We start from the raw sequence: 20,198 nt of genomic DNA on the forward strand, positions 1-20,198 counted from the left end.
CCTTTTATGTGGCGCCTTGGTGACATAAGACCAGGTTCTAGTTCTTGATGTTGGTACCCATCTAGCCTACCTGCTCAGCAGGAGTCATTGTATTAAGACTTACTTACAGCAGCAACATGGATGGACCTAGAGATGGTCATACTGAGTGAAGTCACACAGAGAAAGACAAATATATGATATCACTTACATGTGGAACCCAAAAAAAGGGTAAAAATGAACTTATTTACAAAACGGAAGTAGAGTCACCAAAGTAGAAAACAAACTTATGGTTATCAGGGGGTAAGGGGGAGAGGGATAAATTGGGAGATTGGGATTGACATACACACGCTACTATATATATATTGATAAAACAGATAACTAATAAGGACCTACTGTATAGCATAAGGAACTCTACTCAATACTCTGTAATGGCCTATATGGGAAAGGAACCTAAAAAAAGAGTGGATATATGTGTATGTATAACTGATTCACCTTGCTGTACACCTGAAACTAACAAAACATTGTAAATCAACTATACTCCAACGAAAATTTTTTTTAAAAAGACACTTATATAAACCTAGACAGACTCATCACAAGAGAGTTTTCAAAATCTTAGTAGTACTGTAATATTCTTTCTATCTGGTCTCGGACCTCTCCTGTCAGTTTTAAAACCAGAATACAAACCTTAGGTCCTAAGATATACTCTATTTTTTACTATTTTCTCTCATTTATTATTTTAACTCAAAATCACAAAAGAAGACAGAAAAACCTCATTCGAATGCCATGGGAATATGACAGTGGGTTGCACTTGGGAAACACAAGCACCGTTACCTGTGGATAATATTACTAGGAAGTTTACTATAAGTGGAAATAAAGTGTATCAAATATGATTTTCTCATAGAAACAGTGCTATAACCGAAGGGTAAGTTCCTGACCTAGGGTCTTATGCCAATTTTTACCAAATGCAGGACTTAATAAACTATAAATGATATATTTTATGTTTCATAGCATAAACCTTTCTAAAGCAGACATAAATCAATTAAGTAGCGCTACAAGTAGTCAATAAACATAAAATCCATTTAATATGATGCAGTCTGACTGCGTTTTCCTGCCAAATATTTTACCGAAGCAAAACAGCTCTAAGGAGAGCGCTTATTAGTTTTACGGATTTCAGGATGATTTTCTTGAGGACAGTTTGAAGAGCACGTTGAAGGAGAGTTTGGGGCAGTGAGCTGATGCCATTTTGGAAAAGAGAAAACTAACTCAGTTTTCTATGGTTCCCTCGTTTTCTTATAGTCAATTTTCCCATCATAAAACCTAGGGATTAGAACTAATCACGGCCTGCTAGTGTTTTTGAGGTTGGGATTCATTTCCTCAAAAGGGGAGCATAACATATGTTCATGTGAGAAACTGTTTAAGTGTCGGGAGTTGCAATGCGGGTGTAGTTGGCAGAGGGCTGCAAGTGTGAATTGCTATGAGTACAAATCACCACAATGATTGCTTGCGTGACTTTTCCCCCTTCCAATTTATCACTGAGCAGAAGAAACATTAACTGGAAAACTTCGGTGCTTACAATCCTAGTTAATAAATTCAGGGCAAAAAAAATGAGCAGATCCTGAGAATTCTGGACTAGACCTGAAAACCATCCCAAATGTTATCATTTTGACTACAATTTCACAATAAGAAATCACCAGTTATCCTTGAAGAAGGCAATCAATGTCAAGGGAAAATGGATCTGATAATAATTCTCCAAATCTTACAATAAAATCCTGAATTTTCTATCAGGTCAGTCTGTGTAACAGGACACAGAGAACAGTGCAATTTTGTCTGATTTGTGTTAGAGGGAAAAAAGAGGGAAACTATTCATTTAATTGTATTATATCAAAATTAATTTGGGAAAAAGTCACAAATGAGTTCCGCCATTTCTGACAACATGATTTTTATCAGCTTGGCTAAATCGTGCAGGGAGGGGTGGGTGGGAGCGGAGATTTTATTACAAATCTCGGGAAAAAGACCTTTCCATCAACATGATTCAACTTTCATTTGCAGATATCAGCGTTCAGAATAACTCTCCTATAGCTGTTTACTTTCTGCAGAACTTGCCCTTTGTCAGGTCCATTTATCTTAAAAGGCCCAGTTATTCCTCTCCTTAGTGCACAACCAACTCCACTAAAGCTGTGTTTATCTCTGCTTGTTTTCTAATCTAGTGGAACTGAGGCGGCTAGATGGTCAAGTATGATTTCCCCTTGAAATACAAACTGCTGTTTACCTAGCATGTTGCAAAGCAGTAGTCTTGTTTTCTAAAATCACCTGAAACATACTAGAAAGCAAGAAGGTCACAAACCAACCTTTCTGGGATAAAGGCACTGGTGTTGTCCAGATCTTGTCCTTCAGGGACAGGAAAAGTGATGTCCTCAGGTTCTGAAGGTGGAGGAGGGCCACCAGGCTGTTAGGCTCTTCTAAGTACAGGAAAAAAAAAAAAAAAAAAAAGGAAGCAAAGTAGGGACCGGCGATTGGTTTTGCCTCTTTAGCAAGTCCAGTTTTCTCCAGACTATTTCTGTTTTGCCTTCATAACAGTGAGTGAATTCCTTTGAAACAAAAAGGCATTTCTTTTAAGAATACCTTTCTCCTCAGCTCCTGTTTTCTGATCCTCTAAACCAACCCTCTGTTTGACTTGACAACTAAGGGAATAAACACAGGAAAATTGTGTTGAAGCTGCAGACTGGGGGGAAAAAAACAGCATTTAAAGAAGGAAAACCAGGCTTCCCCAGTGGCACAGTGGTTAAGAATCCACCTGCCAATGCAGTGGACACAGGTTCAAGCCCTGGTCCAGGAAGATCCCACATGCCGCGGAGCAGCTAAGCCCGTGTGCCACAACTACTGAGCCGGCGTGCCTGGAGCCCGTGCTCTGCCACAAGAGAAGCCACCGCAATGAGAGGCCTGCACACCACGATGAAGAGTAGCCCCCACTCGCCACAACTAGAGAAAGCCCGTGCATAGCAACGATGACCCAACTCAGCCAAAAATAAATAAATAAGACAAATAAATTTATTTAAAAAAAAAAAGTAAAATCAGTATGTGTAGAGCTTGAAACCCTGGAGGGGAAGGACCACTGTAGCCGCCAAGAGCAAAGGCGTGAGCTAACGCCAGCCTTTAAATGGAACAGGCCTCAGCTCAGTTCAAAACCTGTTTAAAAGTCAACACATCTTGAACAGGAGATAAGTCCTTTAGGCAAAATGGGGAAACTCATTAAGAGGTACTTGTAAGACTTAAACTGAGAGGTCTCTCAGGTGACTCCGTGGCCAGGGGTGGGGGGCAATCATCGTCCTTACAGGAAGAGCTTAGCAATGATTGTAAAATAATACTATCCGCTGAGCGCTGTCTTATGCCAGGTGCTTTATATCTTATTTGACTTGCAAAGCAGCCCTATTCATTACTGTCATTGCCTCCTCCTGTGGCTACCTCTTTAGTGACAAGACTGGGCTTTGAACCTAGAACTTTATGCTTTTTCTGCTACACAAAGTGGCTTCCCTCAAAAGAAGTAATCAGCGTAACTGCTTTGTAAGCAGTCAAGTTCTGTAATATTTTATAGTTAAAGCTTTCCCACTCTGCAAAGTCCAGCCAAAATTCAAAACAGAGCTCTCCTCTGTAAAGTGGCACGAGCCTGGGTTTAGCTGTCACTCGCTGCCTGCCTTCTTTACCCCAGCTGGAACCCCGATGGTTTTAGTTTGGAAAACAGTGATGATAATAGCTCCTTAAAAACTTTTTTGAGGGAATTCCCTGGCGGTCCAGTGGTTAGGACTCGGCGCTTTCACTGCCGAGAGCGTGGGTCCAATCCCTGGTCTGGGAACTAAGATCCCACAAGCCATGCGATTACGCCAGAAAAAACAAAACGAAACAAAACTGTTTTGAGGTACAAATGAAGTAACATATGTAAAATAGTGCCCGACACATAGTAGGCAAAGCTGGCACTCAATAAACATCCCTTTATCCTCTTTCCTCATAACTGCTCAAAAACGATAAAATGTGTTCTGTCTTGACGAATACCGTTCCTCATCTATTCAGTCACCTAAGCTGTCAACTTTGAAAGAATCACTCATGGATCCATTCAAAAACTACTTTCTGAGGGCTTCCCTTCCCTGGTGGCGCAGTGGTTGAGAGTCCGCCTGCCGATGCAGGGGAGACGGGTTCGTGCCCCGGTCCGGGAAGATCCCACGTGCCGCGGAGCGGCTGGGCCCGTGAGCCATGGCCGCTGAGCCTGCGCGTCCGGAGCCTGTGCTCCGTGAGAGGCCCGCGAACAGCAAAAAAAAAAAAAAAAAATTTTCTGAGCACTTACCAGTAGTGTTCTAGGTGAGACAGAAGGAAAGGTAGCAGGGCACCATCTGTAAACGAATGACATACTCATTGAGGATACACACGAACTGGTTAGAAGTGATTAGTCCCAAGATGGCGGAAGATTCAACTTCCGGTAGAACTTGAGCCTCATTATGTCCTTCTTGTAATATATTAGCATATGCGAAATGACACACCCACAAGCGCCATGACAGTTCCGAGGCTGACCATAAAAGGCCAAAAAGTGGGCAGTGGTCCAATTCCTGGAAATCCCCGCTCCTTCCCCCAAATAGTTGCAATAATCCTCCCACTCATTAGCATATGAAATTACCTAGTCCATAAAAACTAACCACCCCATGTTTTGGGGTCCCTCTCAATTTCCAAGATGATCCCCATGCCCTGGGGCCACGCTGAGATGGATCACATTCTGCCTATGGAATGTATATCTCTCTAAACAAACCTGCTTTCACTTTACTATGTCTCCTGCATTCTTTCCGGCACAAAGCCAAGGATCCTCACTTGGCAGCTCATCCCAGGGACTCACCTGAGACCTGAGACAGGACCATCCTCTCGCACCCCATGTTCCTGCAACATAAGCACTAGGGATCAGGAAGTGAACAAAACAGATGAAGATAATTTAACTACACTTGTCTACCTCCCCAGCTTCCCACCCAAATAACCACCAAAGTCCTATCCATTGTGTATACATCACTATGTTAGAAAGTGAGATCCTGTCTATCTCGAACATCTTAAATCTATCCCATCCTCTTCTTTCCTACTGCCCCTCCAAAATGTGGAAATGCATTCTCTTCCATCTGTCTTAGACCAGTGGGTCTCAAACTTGAGCAGAATCACCCAGAGAACCAAGCAAAAGAGGCTGCCCAGAAAGCAGTTAACAGCGCCACTGGGGTTCCAACTGTTTCAAATGATCAGGGACCATGGAAAGAAACTCGTGCTTCACCAAAGAAAAATACCTAAACATCAAAACACTTAAATATTATGGAAAATAACATTGTAAAATATAAAATAAATTAAAATAAAGGAAAGGAAACTTTGAAACTTAGGTACCGAGCAAATGCCAGGTCTAGCAAACATAATGCTAGTCCTAGATTACTTATTGATTTAAAAACAACAAAAAAATAGTAAAGTATAGAAACAAATTAATGTTTTATAGACCCTGGGAAAAAGAATTTTCAGCAAAGTACAAAAATTTAAAGCATTCCTCTCCCTAATTTTGTAATTCTTTACTATGGCTCAGAATGTCACTTCTGTTTTAAATAACAGAATTGATAACTGAGCAAGGAAACGTAATTTGGATTATAAAATTCTTGCCTTAATAAAAATTCCTTAAACAGTGAGAAAAAAAAGAATCACCTGGAGATCTTGTTCACACCCAAAGTGCTGGGACCCACCCCCAGGTGATAGTGATACTGCTGCTCTAGGGACAACACTTTGAAAACCACTGACATAGGTGGTTTTCACCTAGATTACCTAGATTACTATTGCTTGCTCCAACCGTCACCTCACCATCTTCTAATCCAGTGGTCAGCAAACTCTGGCTCCACAGCTTGTTTTTGTAAATAAAGTTTTACTGGCACACAACCATGCCCATTTGGTTACACATTGTCTATGGCTGCTTTTGTGCTACAAGGCAGATATAAGTGCTTGGGACAAAGACATATGCCTTATGACATATGACCCACAGAGCCTAAAATATTGATGATCTGGCCTTTTACAGGAAAAAATGTGCTGACCTCATCCTCACCTGCTACAAAAATGGTCCTTCCAAAAATAAGGCCCATCCTGTCACCTCCTGTTTTAAAAATACCAGTGGAATCCAAAGTCTCCTATGATACAACAAGCTGTCCAACCCTAGTTGGCCAATCTCTTTGTACCCTATCCTGTAATTTTACCATCCTGGACTTCTTAATTTTCTCTGATCATGCCAAGATCGTCTCCCATTTCCCTGTCATCCCACATCTTGTCCATCTATCTACACTACGATTCTCCGTTCCTTCACAGGATGAGCAACTGTATCATGTGTGAGTTTAATGTTTGAGGATTCAACTATACGCTCTGCAGAGAGACAGGGAGAAAGAGGACAGTCTGCCCGCCCATTCTGCTTCATGGGTTTGTGTTTCTGAATGAATGTGAGATGGGAGGCTTGAATCTACTGCTTCCTCAGTCTGCTCAGACCCAGTGTGACTCTCATATGTTCGTGCGAGTATCTCACCACAGAGGGTGTAATCCCAGTGTTTAAAGATAAGTGTTTTTCATACAACAGAGCCAATAAACACAAGCCAACTCTTCATCTGGTGCTCAAAGGAGAAGAAACAATCTGTTCCTAAACTGGAGGAAAATCTGGCTGTGTTGGGATTACTAGACACTGGATCTCTAGATACTGTATATGTAGATATTGTACCTTATGGGTAATTTAAGGGTTCACTTTAAACATCATCATTTAGAACCCAATCCCTAAATAAGACCTGACTCATTCTTTAAGCCTTAGCACAAATGTCCTTTCTTCTCATTTTCTCTGTCCTGGAGTCAGCCTTCCTCTGTGCTCCCATAAATACCTCCTGTTCCCTAAGTAATTTGTTTTACTTATTTATTTTTATTTTATTTTATTTTTGTTTTTGGCCACGCTGCACGGCATGTGGGATCTTAGTTCCCTGACCAGTGATGGAACCTGGGCCCTCAGCAGTGGAAGCTTGGAGTCCTAATTCCCTGGACCTCCAGGGAATTCCCTCCCTAAGTAATTTGTATGTATCTGTATTATAACACTGAACTGTAATTATTTATTTAATTTTCAGGCTCTCTCCATTAGGCAATGAGCCATTCAAGGATAAAGGCATAATTTACTGATCCAGCATCTGTGTCTTTCCCACGACCGAGCCTAAGTATAAACATTTAACAAGAGTTTACTGATGGAATGGATAAAGTCCCACCTCTCACTTTAGACCACTCTCTTTTCTTTGAAATGATCAGTGAACTGCCACTGAAACTTTCAGTTAATGCCTATGGTTTAACATTTCAATGAATTTTAATTCTTCCGGTACTCATTTTCTTTTTTCAACTCGATTTAAGCTGGTTCAGGGCAGGATCTATATGCTTGCCCCATTCTGAAAACAAAATAATATTTGCTAGTGGATTGATTGCAAATTTGAGTGTGATGTGTTAAGAACAGAGAGAAATTAATCAAATTAGTTTTTTCTTAGTCAGCGATTTTTTATGCCTGCTTGTCCAAAGTTATAAAGGCACTGCTATAGAGTGAATGTTTCTATCCCTCTCAAATTCATATGTTGAAACCTAATCTCCAATGTAATGGTATTTGGAGGTGTGGCCTCTGGGAGGCGATTAGGTCATGAGGGTGGAGTGCTCATGAATGGAATTAGTGCCCTTATAAAAGAGACCCGAGAGTGTTTCCTCAACCCTTCCATCATATGAAGACACAGTGAGAAGATGGCCATCTATGAACCAGGGAATGACCCATACAAGACACCAGATCTGCCAGTGCCTTGATCTTGGATTTCCCAGTTTCCAGAACTTGAGATATAAATTTCTGTTGTTTATAAGCCACCTGGTCTATGGTATTATACTATAGCCGTCTGAAAAGTTTAAGACAAGCTCCAAATATGGCTCCACTTTGAATAGGGATCATCTCTCCTTATTTCAACAGAGTTCGTATTCAAAACTGAGTTACATCAATCTTGATATTATTGTCTGGAGTTGCCTAATCTGTGTCCTTTGCCTAGAATGTTCTTTCTTGCAGGTTGGTTGCTCTCTCACCAGTTGTGCCCTGTGCTGCTCCCTACCCCTTCATCATTTGCTCTTTCTTCCATGATCCAGTTTATTTTTTTCTTGCTAAGACTTTTTTCATTTGTTAAGAATGTAAGTTAAAAGTTCCAAATACATATTTGTCCAATGAATGAATGTCAAGGTACCACAGGTATCACTCAAAAAGCAGAAAATAGCTAAGCTAATCTGACCCTGTATTCAATTGCTCTATCTGTGGTGAAAAACATTAAGGAGGAAGTAATAGATACTTGGTTACTTAAAAGTTAACCAAACTTAAGTAAGTCTAGTATTCAAGATATTGATTATTCTGGAGCCTATGAAAGGCATTTGGGTCTTATTTACCAGGAATTTTCTGAAGACCTCAATTTCTTAGAATTCTAAGCAATAGTTCTTTTAAAAACAATTGTAGTTTATCACACACCTTTGAAACTTTACTCCGCATAACTGTAAGAAACTTTAGAAAATATTTTATTTCCCTTCTCCTACATTTTTGAAAGTGAAATAGAAAGTTTAACCAATAAAATTGTGCTAAGAAGTTTGAGACTAAGCAAAAGGAAGGTCTCTATCCTGGTGAGTGTCACAGTGAGATGGATGGGAATGTTGGTAGGTGGATGTTTACTTGTTCCTTAGTTTTGGGCCTGAACACTCAAGGCTGAGTCCATTTAGAGATACCAGAGAACCCAGATGTTTGCCTAAAAGCCAAGGAAGAATTGGGAGGGGATTGAAGGACTGAAGTAGGAGGTATGGGTTTCTCCCTCTGTGTCCCTCTTTCTGTTTCCCTTGTTTTGTTTTGATAGATTTTTTTTTTTTGGTCCATCTCTTAATCCCTCCACATTTCCTTTCTCTCTTTCACCCACAAACCACCAAGATTTGGAACCTAAAATGAGAGTTTAAAAAATTACTAGCTATAATAATTTTTTAAAACACTTTATATTTTCTGATACACTTTTTCATTTATTCCTCTAATATAATATTTTGTTGCTCAGCTTGATTTTAAAGAAAAATTATTCTGACCTTCTTTGCTTACTATTTTTAAATGGTCTAAATGAATCAATAGCCTGAAAATGTGCTTTTCTTTGACCTAGAAACCTTGCTTCCTGGAACTTGTATTAAGGAAATAATTAAACAGGTGTGTAAGAACAGTTGTATAAGGCTGTTTATTCTAGAACTGTTCACCATATTGAAAAATTTGTACACAACCTATATGTCAATAATAATGCTCATTAAATAAATTTAGGTATATTCATGCAATTAAAGGTTATGCAGCCATTGAAATTCATTATGTAGATAAATATTTATTTCCATAGAATATATTTATGCTATATAGTTAAATGATCAAAGCAGTTTATCAAATGATGTGTATCATGGTCTCTGTTTTACATAAATATACGTACACACACATACATGAAGAAACCATGATAGAAATTTAATACATTGTATGGTGGTTATCTCTGGTGATGTGATTGTGAGTGATTTTTCTTTTTTGCTCACATGTAATTTCTAATTTTTCTAGAACTAGAAAAACTGTTACTTCTATAATGAAAATACTATAACCAACAAAATTAGGTGCTTATTATAGGTGATAGTTGACTAAGCTGTACCGAAAATGGCATCCATTTTTGTTCTCATTACTTTTATAAGCCTGTTCTCTTACTCCCTTTCTTTTTCCCTTCTTTGTCCCTTCTCAATTAAAGAAGGTCTCATGTACTGGGGAAACCACTGGAGAGTCACTTGTTGAGGCCTCTGGAGCCCAAACGTGCCTTAAAGTAAAAAGCAGATAAAATGAAAAATTCACTGCTCCAGGGATCTGTTCTCTGATGGAAATGTTCCTTAGACTGCCAGGATTTTCTTTCACTCTGTTTGATTTTAATGGTTTTCAGCTTCAAGATGGCTGGCGAGGATAGACTTCCAAAGGATTTAATGCAATGTAGCCTCCCACCTGGACACTCAGTGACTAGGAGAGTGGGCATTTTTGAGGCGGTATGCACAGAAGCAAAGTCAATCGGAATTTGAGACAGTTTCCCAGTGCCTCTAATGATCTTCCCCTGACCTCTTTGTTTTTTCCAGACAGACAACACCTTGCCCTGGATGATCCTGATAATTCTGTATTTGGCACTTTACATATTTCCAGAATGCATGCCCAGAATTCCTGCATCCTGTTCTTTGTCAGTGGCAATGCCAGGGTCTGGCTTGGACGGTGGTAGCTATAGGCGCCACCGCAGGAGAGAAGCCATCACTCCACGAGACAAGTGAACTTCTCATATCTTCTAATATCGGGAGCCTGAATGTGAGGTTAAAGGAGCCCCGGAGAGGATCAGGGCCTGGTAATTGCACGTGCTATTTTTAGCTCCTGTGTTTGGTCCCGGTGATCTGGGGGAACACTCATCCTCTCTGTGCATTCGTTTGCGATGGACAAAATGAACGGTGTGGTATTGTAGGCAGGGGAGCTACTTAAAGGCCAAGGAAAGAATGCCACAAACATAGTATTCTCAGCACAGCTAACAATGATGGGGGTGGGATGCCAGAATTCTTTCCTAGATCTTATCTCTGACTTGGTGCACGTCCCTGAGCACTTAAGCTGTTTCTGTGGCCTTAGCTTTCTCATGCAGAGACAGGTAATAATACTCTGTTCTCTCTCCTTTCATTAGATGGGCACTGTGAGGATAAAATAGCAAGTTAATGAGATTTAAAATAGGAAGAAAATGTTTTTGAAGCCTTTAATGTACTCTGAGATTTTCAGATCCTGATTAAATAGAAGTTATTGTTTCGAGAAAAATGTGTACAGTTCACACTGTGTCCATACTCTTTCCTCGAATGCTGTAGTTATTTGACAATTTCTTTTCCCCTTCTGCACAAATTTGGAGGAAAAATGGAGGCAAAGTAAGAAAAATAAGTACAAGAAAGCCTGAAATGAAAGTTTGGGCAGTCGCGTTAAGCCTCGGACCCATATTCTGATTGGAACTAGCATGAAAACCCCCCTCTGACAGATTTGGAACAGTGCATTTAATAGGGTGACTAAAACGTCTGCCCTGGCAAGGACGTTTCTCACATGGAGACATAGTGTAATTTTATCTTGGGAAAGCACTGAGAACATACTTCTTGAACAGTTACGATACTGAAGACATTTCCTGGAAAACCACTGGCCTTTGCCTGGGACAGTTGCATCACACAGAAATGTTTGTGGTTCAGGTTTATAAGCAACACAGGATCTGAAGCCAATGGACAACTTCTGCTCAGTACAACCAGGTGCCAGATCTAAAATATGAGGCATTTTCCTATTTGTACTTTAGAAAAAAGTTGTCCAAGTTGTGCAGGATTCCTACCTCCCTAATAAGCCAACCAATCAAAACAATAAACTACCTTCTGAAGAAAACAAATTTATTACGCTGATTTAGACTTTTGACGACATACTCTCTTGTGTGCCTTCTTTTTTTTTTTTTTTTTTTGGCCATGCCTCACGGCTTGAGGGATCTTAGTCCCCTGACCAGGGATTGAACCAGCGCCACGCTCGGCACTGGAAGCAGGGAACCTTAACCACTGGACCGCCAGGGAATACACTCTTGTGTACATTTCTTTTCTTTTGCCCTAAAACTGCATCTATAAAGGAGGGAAATGGCCAAGAAATGTTCACGTATGTTCACATATTTGGCTTAGAGCATGGACTCTGAGGAAAAGTGTTCTTTTCTAAATATTATAAAACTATGTTCATTCTGGAAGAGCAAACAAGACTAATAATGATTACCTGCTGCAGAGGAAGGGGAAGTGGGAGGGAGACTTCACCTTTTCATAGTTTGTGATGTTTGCACAAATGTTAATCACCCACCCCCAAATTAAAATACTACTTAAAAAAATGTTTACCTATGGGGAAAGAAATTGGCAGTGAAGAAGGAGTAGCTGGAGATTCTTTTGTTTAACGGAACCATTCTGATGTTTCTGCATTTTTGCCATGCATATAAATATATAAGTAAATAAAAACGAATGTATATTCATAATTAAAAAGAACAAACAACAGGAAAAAACAAAAACCTCTGTATTTCTTACTCCTGGAAAAAGAATGGATGTTACTTCTTGTTACTTCCTTACACACTTGAGAGTTTTTTTGCCTGTGCCACAGAGCTACTCCAGGATTGTGGGATGAAGAGAGAGGCCAAAGTTTGTTTAAAGTCCAAGCCAAATGGTGATTTCCCTGGACAGCTTTCTCTGTACAGACATAACAGGGTTACACATTCCCTGTGAAAAAGCTACAGACAGATTACACCAGTCAACAGATCACCCTGCACGGAAACTGTAAAACCATTTTAACACTTACTTCAGATATTATTACATGTGACAAAGTATTTGAAAGATCAACCAAATAAACTGTTCCTAGGAAATGTTTCCAATAGAATACTTCTTGAATAATGTTCCTTTTCTTCGGTCACAGGGAACTGAATTAAGATACTAAAACATAAAGTAAGGAGTGAAAACCTACATTCTTACCTGAATATGTTTGTAGAAACCTCTAGCTACGATAATATTTCTCAATCTTTTTTTGGCATATAGAAAAACTGAAATAGATTGTCTACTTTACATGGCAGAGAATACATATGTGGGTTTTATAAATGTGACAAGATTCCAAATTTGACAGTATGTATCTGTGTAACATGAATCCATTCGTTCAGTCATCAGTCATTTCTTTTACTATGCGTGAGCTCTGTATGAGATGCTCTGATGATCTAGAAATAATAAGACCCCATTGGACATGGGGAGGCTGATGGGAAAATCAGAGACCACGGGCTGGTGTGACAAGGAAGGTGTAAGTACTGTAAGAACAGGTGTCCTCTAGAGCAGCGGTCCCCAACCTTTTTGGCACCAGGGACCGGTTTGGTGGAAGACAATTTTTCCACGAACTGGGTTGGGGTGGGAGTGGGGGTTGGTCCAGGCAGTAATGCCAGCAATGGGGAGCAATGGGGGGCGGCAGATGAAGCTTCACTCGCTCCCCCGCCGCTCACTTCCTGCTGTGCTTCCCAGTTCCATACTGGGCTGTGGCCCAGGGGTTGGGGACCCCTGCTCTAGAGTCAGGAAGGAAAATAACACGTCTCCTGGAGCAATGCATACAAAGCCCTTAACCCAAACCTGACACATCATGAAGGATTACTAGGTATTACCTATTGTAAAGAAGGTAGCAGAGTTATAGAGTATTTGGGGAGTATCTCAGAAGAGTATGTAACTCAGTCTGAAACTGGGGGAGAGAGAAAGAGAGAGAGGGGGAGAGAGGAAATACTAAAAAGATGTACTTTAAAAGCTAGTTGATAGTTTCTAGAACTGTATTAAGTTCGTAAACAATAAGTTGATGATCTTCAATCAAAGGAAGGCTGGATTTTGTCACGAGCTTGAGTTAAAGTAGGGACGCACCACCTACTATACCAGAACGAAAGGAACCAAGGCTTCCCGCTTTTGTCCCCTATTGACATTTTAGACGGGATAGTTCTTTGTTGTGAGGGCCGTGCTGTGTATTGTAGAGCGTTTAGCAGCCTCCCTTGCCTCTACCCACTAGATGCCAGAGTCAGCCTCCTGGTTGTGACAACCAGAAACGCGTCCAGCCATTGCCAAAGGTTCCCTGGGGGTCAAAATCGCCCCCGATTAAGAACCGCGGCCTGGGATAGGGAGGGTGGGAGGGAGGGAGACGCAAGAGGGAAGACATGTGGGAACATATGTATATGTATAACTGATTCACTTTGTCATAAAGCAGAAACTAACACACCATTGTAAAGCAATTATACCCCAATAAAGATGTTAAAAAAAAGAACCACGGCCTTAGACCAAGATAATTCCATTAAGTGTTTTAAAAGTTTCTTAAGCTATGAAGCTGCAGATGGAAAATTAAGATTGATAGAAAACCAACTTAAATATTTTGCTCTTATTTCGATTGCTGCTAAATGTATTGTGACGAAAACTATCAAATTAACTTGTCTAGAGACTGGTTTATTCTCATTTCCATTTGCCAGTCATAACAGGGTCTGAGACATAATCCAGGAAAGTGGCTCAAATTTGACATGGGCACCACTTACTCAGAAAAGTGAGAGCCATACTAGTTTCTCAATACCTCTATTAACTTAAGCTTTCTTGGCAGAAACTATAAAATAGGGGTTTTCAGCCATCAAGGCCATTAACAAATTATATACCATGGAGGCTATGCCAATTTATTTTCTCACACAGTATGAGAGTGATTCCTTCCCTATTTCTCTGATGGGTTAAAAATAACTCAGTGTTTTTAAAATTTGCTTTTCTTTAACTACAAGTGAAGATGAGTACATTTTCCTATGTTTAAACCAACGACTTTTTGGCCAACCCAATATGTCTTTCTCTGTGAACAACTTTTTCACATCTTGAGGGATCTGTTTCTTCTTCCTCCCTCCCCTCTTTTCTTCCTTCCTCACTTATTTTTCTGTCTCTGTCTCTCCTTTCTAAAGACTCTTTAAAATTAGCCTTTTTTTCTATCATATCTGCTGCAAATAGTTTTTTCTAAGTTTGTTTTTGCTTTTCAACTTTGCTTATGGTAACTTTCCACAAAGAAATGTTTAATATATGTAGTCAAATGTATTCCCTTTTTTCTCTATGGATTTTGTCTTATGTTTAGAAAGCCCACCCTTACTTTGAGATGAAAAAGAAAAAAATTCTTCCATGTTTTCTTCTAGTACTGTCTCATTTTCATCTTTAAATCTTTGAGCTAGCTGGATTTTGTTTTTGAATAAGGAGCGAGGTAGGAATCCAAGTTTTATTTTTTTCCATATGGTTAGCCAAGTGTTCCAACACCATTTATTTTCCCTCCAAATAAAACTATTACCTTTACTTACACTAAATATTCATATTTAGGATTACCTCAGAAGTCTTAATTCTTTTCCATTTATCTCCGTCTGTTCACATATTGGTAACAAACTATTCATAACAGGTTTTAATATATGCTTTTTTATTTATTAATATTTTATTTCTATGTATTTATCAATATCTCCTTCTAAGTATACGTGATTTTTTTTTTTTTTTGGCTGCACTGGGTCTTCATTGCTGCATGCAGGATTTCTCTAGTTGAGGAGAGCAGGGGCTACTTTTCTTTGCAGGGGGTGGGCTTCTCACTGCAGTGGCTTCTCTTGTTGCAAAACACAGGCTCTAGGCACGCGGGCTTCAGTAGTTGCAGCTCACGGGCTCTAGAGAGCAGGCTCAGTAGTTGTGGCACACAGGCTTAGTTGCTCCGCGGCATGTGGGATCTTCCCGGACCAGGGATCGAACCCGTGTCCCCTGCATTGGCAGGCGGATTCTTAACCACTGCACCACCAGGGGAGCCTTATATATGATTTTATGTATATGCACATTCCTTCAGATATAGTAATAATGGTACAGAGTGTTAGGATACTACCATTTTTGTAGTGGGAAAATTTTGACCCATTATTTTGAGAATCCCAACTTAAGCCATTGAATGTTCAGCTAGTTTCTTATTTATTTATTTATTTTTAAATATTTATTGATTGATTTGGTTGCGCTGGGTGTTAGTTGCGGCAGGCGGGCTCCTTAGTTGCGGCACACGGGCTCCTTATTTGTGGCATGCGTGTGGGATCTAGTTCCTTGACCAGGGATCAAACCCGGGCCCCCTGCATTGGGAGCACGGAGTCCTATCCACTGCGCCACCAGGGAAGTCCCCAGCTAGTTTCTTATTGTCTTTCAAACTCTGAACACGATTTAACCCTTAACACTCAATGTATCTTCATTTATCATTTCACGTGTCACCTCAAGAGCTTGACACAAATGGCAGTTTACTGACTACAGCGGGGATGAGTCCAGCTGTGACGGGGTCCAGATAGTGACTGTAAGGAGACGGAAGTCAAGTGGGGTGTGTCGCCCAGGGAGCTGCAGTGGCGAAGGTTTTGTAGCAAGTGGTCTTGGGAGAGGCCCAATCCCCCAAGCCTGTCGATTATGGGGACCACAGGAACAAAATTGTCAGGTAACGCAAAGGTTGTTTGATTGCATCAGAAGAAAAACTCCAGACCTGACAAACAGGATCCTAGACCCAATTCAAACTCAACAGAGCAAGGAGTACTGGGCCCTCAGGCAAGTGCCAGACTTGAGTTCATTGAATAGTCCAAGGCACTCTTAACAAAAGGAGAGGCTGGTTGACTTTAAGGAAGGCTGCTAGAAAACCACAAATGTATGCCATGAATCTCCCTCGTCTTCCCAAAAGAGACCTATTCAGAAACACTTGCTACTGGTCTCATGAGTTTAGAGGCCTTTGTAGATCAGGATACTGTGTGGAACCTGTAGGAAATCTATGTGGATGATCCTGGAAATTTAGGAGCAAGTCCATGCCTCCTGAAACCATTCCCTTTTTCATATGAGAGAGCTCCGGACTTGCTACGAGGCTCACAGGTTGCTTGTAGTGAGGGCGTGACCTGCCAGGGTCCATTTTTGCGTGTGCTAACATCAGATGGATTCCAGATCTGCCACTTACTAGCCATGTTATGATGAACAGTCCCTTAATTTCTCTAAACCCCAGTTTCCTTGTTTCGTAAATGGGTTTTACAAAATCCATAGGTATATCTCCTAGGGTTGCTGTGAGGATTAAATGAACAAGGACATATCATGTAATTAAACCTGAACAGGCACATAGTAACTCCTCAATAAATGTTAAGGGTTGTTATTGCTATTATCATTATTACTGCAACCATTTTGTTTAAAGATCAGGATTCTACAGGGTACAAGCAGAACACAACTATTTATTTCCCCTACTGCCCATTCAAACGCACTCTGTAGGGCTAGCCTTCCTTTGTCCCTTGGGTGAAATCTACAGTAGGTCTGAGGAGGCCCCGCAACACTCTCAGACACTATAATCTGTCATGCGTAGTTGCAGAATAGCCATACTTCAGTTTCATGAACAAGCTGTTTGAATGTAAAGTTTGACTTCATCTAACTGAATTGCTATCCCTTTCTAGATCAGAGCCAGTGGCTAGTTTGGTTTCTCCCAGTGAAGTATTGACAGATACTGAATACATATGGATCTGGTTAATAGGTCGCTGTGTTCAGTATTACAGCACATCCCAGAAATTGATTTCAGCATTATGGATCCTGAAAAATAGTGTGGATTTTCCTGAATGACAAACAGCAAGGATAGGATTTCTCCTTTACATTTCTCTCATACTAAAAGGAGGGCTGGCCTGGATCAGGATTTACAAACACTCTGGTTTGTCCCGATGAGCAGGAACTTGGAAAGAGCAAGTTTGTTTACAAAGAAGAGACATATAGATTCTGTCAGTGAGTTAATTATAGCAGAAATAGGAGATCAATCGATCAATCACCTTCATGGTGCAGCACAGGGGTAAAGAACAAGGGACACCTATCATCAGATGATTATATTTGTTTGTCCCGAGCAACATCCCACTCAGTGTGGCTGACTCCTATCCTCTAGGCTTCCTGTGTATCTTCATAATCAATTGGTGTAACTAATACAACTCGAGCATGCTTCTATGTCTTGCAATCAAAAGAAATTAATACAATCATATTGTCCTCAAATAACAATGATTTAATCTTTCTCATTCCTAATAGTTATGCCTCTTGGTTCTGTTTCTTGTCTTCAGGCATTAGCCAGAAATCCCAGAATTTTATTAAATAATATAGGTAATAGCAAGAATCCTTTTCTTGTTCCTGATATTAATGGAAATGCCTCTGGAGCATTTTTGGCATGCTTTATCCCTTTGAGACTCTGATAAAAGTTAACTATAAAAATGCACATACCTATAATTTTTTTCTTTCTTACAGTTTTTGGAGGCGAAAGCACTATAGACTACAAGGAAATTTTTGTGAATTTCATTATTAAGCATGAGGTTGGCTCTGGGTTTAAAATAATTTCTTTTTAATGTATTAATAAAGATTCCTTTTTTTTTTTTTAACGTTTTACTTCTCTGTTTTTCTTTTTCTTTTGGCCATGCTGTGCGACTTGTGGGATCTTAGTTCCCCGACCAGGGATTGAACCCAGGCCCTCAGCAGTGAAAGCTCAGAGTCCTAACCACTGGACCACCTAACCAGTCCTAACCACTGGAATTCCCAGTAAAGATTCTTTATAGTGTTAATTTAGAAATAAGAAAAAATATGAATTTCATCAAATATCTTTCATCATCAATCAATATATTTATATATTCTTTCTCTTTAGTCTTGCTGGTGCTGAATTATATTAATATGCTTATTAGTATCAAACCATCCTTGCACTCTTGGAATAAATTTTAGTTGGATTTGATATATGATATTTTTAATATTCTGTCAGATTTAATTTACTAGTGTTATACTAATGACCTAGCATTTGAATTTACTAAAAGGTTATAGTGCATGTTAGAAATATTTTCAAATAAAAAGAATTTTAAGAAAATTATTTGTTGGGTAAATCTCAGTTGGCAAGAAAATAATATCAATCAAATCATCTGTTTTGTGAGCATTCTGGTAGGCATTAAAGAATAGAGAAGTTCAGAAAATTACAGATCTGAAAGGAGCAGCTGATCAAACCCACTCATTTTACAGATTAGGAAGGCGGTTGCTCAGAGAGGTTAAGGGACTTGTGCAAGATCACAGTGCTTAATAGTGGCAACATTGGTTGTATAAACAAGTTGTATAAGCAAGTTGTTGAGGCTCAAAGAGAAAATCAGGGGAAAGACTTGTCTCATTTCCAATGGAACATTAATTCCATGGGAGAGTGAAAAGAGTGACTAGATCTGTTTCTGAAACAATGAAGGTTTTACAAAGAAATGATGTAAGCATTTTAATAAATTAAAGATGACTGTCATCTTTAAGGGATTAAAAATATTATTGGGCTTGATATTCCCATAGCTTTCAGTTCCAACTCTCTCACTTTCTCTGTATGTATACTTGGACAGTTCTCCCCAGCACACACCAGGGAAGACTTCCTGCCAAGAATGGGCTAAATGCATTACCAATAGGGATGAAAGAAACACAGAACAAATGAAAGAGGCTTTGAGGACAGATATTTCAGAAAGTCTCTAACTTTTAAAACTATCTGGAAATATACCAACACATATGAAGGGCCCAGGCAAAGCAGAGGCTTCGCTTGCTTGCTGTTTGTGCATGTTCAGGCTGCATGTCTTTTAACGTCTCAAACAGGGTCCTATGTATCTCCATCAACTTTGTGCTGAACCTATCCTCCTAACTGTTCCCTCCCTTTAACCTCGTTAACAGAGAGTCAGCTGGAGCTTGCAGAGCTGCTCAACACGTGGTGCCCAGCCAGTGCCTGACTTCACGTGTGGCCAAGGGCTGACTTTTGAGGATTGTGACAATAGGACTGAAACATCTTTGTTTGGATAAGCCAGTGAGAAACTCAGCCAAACTGGTTGTTTGGTGTCACATAGCAGAACAATCAGTTAGATGACTGAATTTTTTTCTCTCAACTGCTGTGTTGACACGACCTCAGATTCTAATCTAAAGGTACATTTTATTGAAGGCTTGCTACAAAGAGCACCGTTTAAAAAACTTTTTTTAACGATTAAGGGGCTGTTATATTTACTATTTATTTGAATCTCCAAACACTCTGCAGCAGATAGAGCAGTTAACATTATCCTAATTTAATGAAAGATGGACTTGATTGATTTGCTCCATCTCATAACTTTTGTTTGTTTTCCTTTTTCTTTCTTTCTTTTTTGTTTGTGCGTTTGTTTATTCATAGCTTTTTAGTGGTGGAGCTAGACCTCACTTGCCTGTCTCTCCCACAGTGCAGCACTGTCCCTCCTTTATTAGCATTTCTTTTCTAAAAATGTATACTTTCTGGAGAGAAAGTTGTATTTGTTAGGGTTTTACAGTCTTAAATACTTCCAAGTATTTGTGGACTACTGAAGCTTTCAATAAATAAATACTATATAAATTGTAAATACATTTTGGTGAGGAAATTTACTTACATGTATATTTGGAGGAACAGTGAAGAGAATTGAAATCTGTTTTTAAAATAATTTAATGGATATATGGAGTAGTCTGTAGAAATATTAATATGTAAATAGAAACCTAATCACTCAGAATTTAGGACATTTAAAAACTTTTTTCACTGTGGGAATTTTAAAACATATACA

At 39.7% G+C, this 20,198-nt stretch overlaps 1 long non-coding RNA gene across 1 annotated transcript; it reads right to left on the reverse strand.

Annotated features, from left to right (window-relative positions):
- Positions 1-2,330: 2,330 nt before the first annotated feature.
- On the reverse strand, positions 2,331-4,881 carry LOC141276894 (uncharacterized). Its single transcript, XR_012327213.1, has 3 exons — positions 4,856-4,881; positions 4,316-4,361; positions 2,331-2,400 (listed from the first exon to the last, which is right to left on the reverse strand). It is a non-coding gene; the product is annotated as an uncharacterized lncRNA (long non-coding RNA).
- Between the last annotated feature and the right edge of the window lie 15,317 nt (positions 4,882-20,198).

Source organism: Tursiops truncatus, chromosome 17 (assembly GCF_011762595.2).
Source record: "Tursiops truncatus isolate mTurTru1 chromosome 17, mTurTru1.mat.Y, whole genome shotgun sequence".
Taxonomy (NCBI): domain Eukaryota; kingdom Metazoa; phylum Chordata; class Mammalia; order Artiodactyla; family Delphinidae; genus Tursiops; species Tursiops truncatus.